Raw genomic sequence first — 2,690 nt, 5'->3', positions numbered from 1 at the left:
TTTTGTAAATGCTGCTTTCTTATGAATTCCTTCCCTGCCACTCTCAGAAACAAAGTATCTAAAGAGCCTTTTTTCTTTTTTCCTTTTTATTTATTTATTACTATTATTATTATTATTATTATTTTGATAGGAAACAGATAAGCTGCCTGGATGCCCTTAGCTCAAGGTAGCTTCTTTTAACACTTTTGACTGCAAATCATTAGCTGTAAATATGCTCCATGGCACACATCACATTCAAAACATGAACTCCAATGGTTGGGAGAACACGTTTTAAAAAATGAAAGCACTGGGACCAGCAGTTGGCATAATAGCTATGTTGCTGGACTCCCATGCAGTCAATCGCGGTTCAAGTCCCAGACCCTGTGGCTTAAACTCATGCTGGGTGTACGTGTGTGCGTGCGTGCCCAAGATCCCAACAGGAGAATGGAGGAGAAGGGATTGCAGCATGGCCATCCCCCCCGGGGGTAATTTCTTGCTTTCTGTCTCTCTCTTTCTGGCAAGCGCACGCACCCTATAGCAAAAAAAATTCTCAAAAGGACCAGCAGTTAGTGTAATGGCTATGTTGCTGGACTCCCATGTAGTCGACCGCAGTTCGCGTCCCAGAACCCAATGGCTTAAAACTCATACCAGGCGCGCGTGTGTGTGTGTGTGTGTGTGTGTGTGTGTGTGTGTGTGTGCCCCCAAGATCCCGAGAAGAGAATGGAGGAGAAGGGATTGCGGTGTGGCCATCCCCCATGGGGGATGATTTCTCACTTTCTATCTCTCTGTCTCTCTCTGTCTGTCTGGCGAGCGTACGTGCCCTATAGCAAAAACCTCTCAAAAAAAAATTTCTCAAAAAAAAGGAAAAAGAAAGCATCTAAGATATTCTGAGTTTTCAGTGAAGGAAAATGCACAGGAGAACAGTAAAACCAAATAAGAAATCTCTCACCTCTGCTTATTATTATTACTATTACTATTACATATACTCAATGTGTATCTTTGAGGGGTACAGGATGGTTTTTAAACATGCATACGGTGTTATCAAATCAAGACATCCACACATTCACCTTCGACCCTGAACATTACATTATGTTGTAACATTCGATATACTTCGAGTTTTGTTTTTAATCTGCATTAAATTGTTCCTATTTTTTACTCTGCTATGGTTTGCTGAACCACATCCTATTCTCCTTATTTACATCCATTCTCGTGTCCATTAAACATTTTCTCAGGAACCCACTTCCCCCTCAAAGCGGCTTCTGATATCTACATTAGTCTCCGCTCCTGTGCTATGGAGTCTTTTCCCGCCAGAGTGTGGACAGTCGGTATATGCTGAACAGGGACAGAGACTTGCCTTTCATCTAGCATGACAGCAAGTGACAGGACCATGCTCTGTATCTGAGTAGTAGGCAACTGTGTGTATGTACCGTACTTTCCCAGTGCATTCGCTGGTTGTTCGGCACAGAGGGCCCGTGCGCCTGGAGCCCAGATGTGGGTTTCCAATAACGGGGGACCGTGGGGCAACGGCTAGTTCCAGGGCTGGGGCAGGGGAGGTGTGGCATGTGCATGCAATGAGCCTGGAGCTCTGTGCGGGACCGGCAAGTGAGAGGACGGTGTAAGGCACAGAACGGGGTATGCGGAGAGGGGCGCAGGCCACTGCAGGAGCTCCCACCTGGCCAAACAGAGCAACAGAATAAACCAAGTACAGGATTCTAGCTATGAGTCCAGGGGTCCACCTTAATATAATTACTGAATAATACAGAAATGGAGAAAAGACACATCTTCTGTACGGAAAAAAAAAAATCTATGCAGATAACTTTCCTCTCAAGGAGAAGGAGCTAACTCTCCATCCCTTCAGTGTGAGCTGCATTTTTAGTGACTTACTTGAAAGAGCACAGAAAACTGGAGAAAAAGGTCATTCTAGAGTGAAGAAACTGACAAAGGCCCTCTGCCAGGTGATCAAGGCTAACCCACAGGTGAACGTACCCGAGAGGATATGATGAGAGTAACACCTCCAGACCTGCCCCCTAAAAAAAACCATAACCTCAACCAAACCATGGAAAGAAAAAAACAAAGGAAATAAACAAAGCGAAACAAAACAAAAAACACCAACCAAACCCAAATTGAGGGATATTCTACAAAATACCTGACCAGTACTCCTTTAAACTGTCAAGGTCATCACTATCAAAGTGAGAGAAGCTGTAAGGACCGAGCGGAGGCTAAGGAGCCGCCACTAATGTGACACCCTGGATGGGCTCTGGAAACAAAAAAGAACTTAGGGGAAACCAAATGAAATCTGAACGAAGCACAGCATTAGTTAATAACGTGTCAATACTGGCTCCTTAGTTATGACAAATGTGTACAGCTACGGAAGTTTTAACAATAGGGAAACTGAACATAGGGTACAGAATTCTCTGTACTAACTTTGCAACTGTCTCCAAATCTAAAATTATTTTAAAATTAAGTGTATTGGGACTAGCAGATGGTGTAATGGTTACATCACTGGACTCCCACATAGTCAATTGCAGTTCGAGTCCTGGACACAGTGACAAAAATCACGCTGGGCATGCTCACATGCATACGCAAGATCCCAAGAAGAGAAAGGAGGAGAAGGGATTGGGGCGTGGCCATTCCCCCTGGGGGGTGATTCCTTGCTTTGTCTCCGAAGGCCAATTCTTGTTGATTACAAGAGAGATTATCAAAGACATACT

Source organism: Tupaia chinensis, unplaced genomic scaffold (genome assembly GCF_000334495.1).
Source record: "Tupaia chinensis unplaced genomic scaffold, TupChi_1.0 Scaffold000346_1, whole genome shotgun sequence".
Taxonomy (NCBI): Eukaryota; Metazoa; Chordata; class Mammalia; order Scandentia; family Tupaiidae; genus Tupaia; species Tupaia belangeri.
This window is presented reverse-complemented; position numbering follows the sequence as displayed.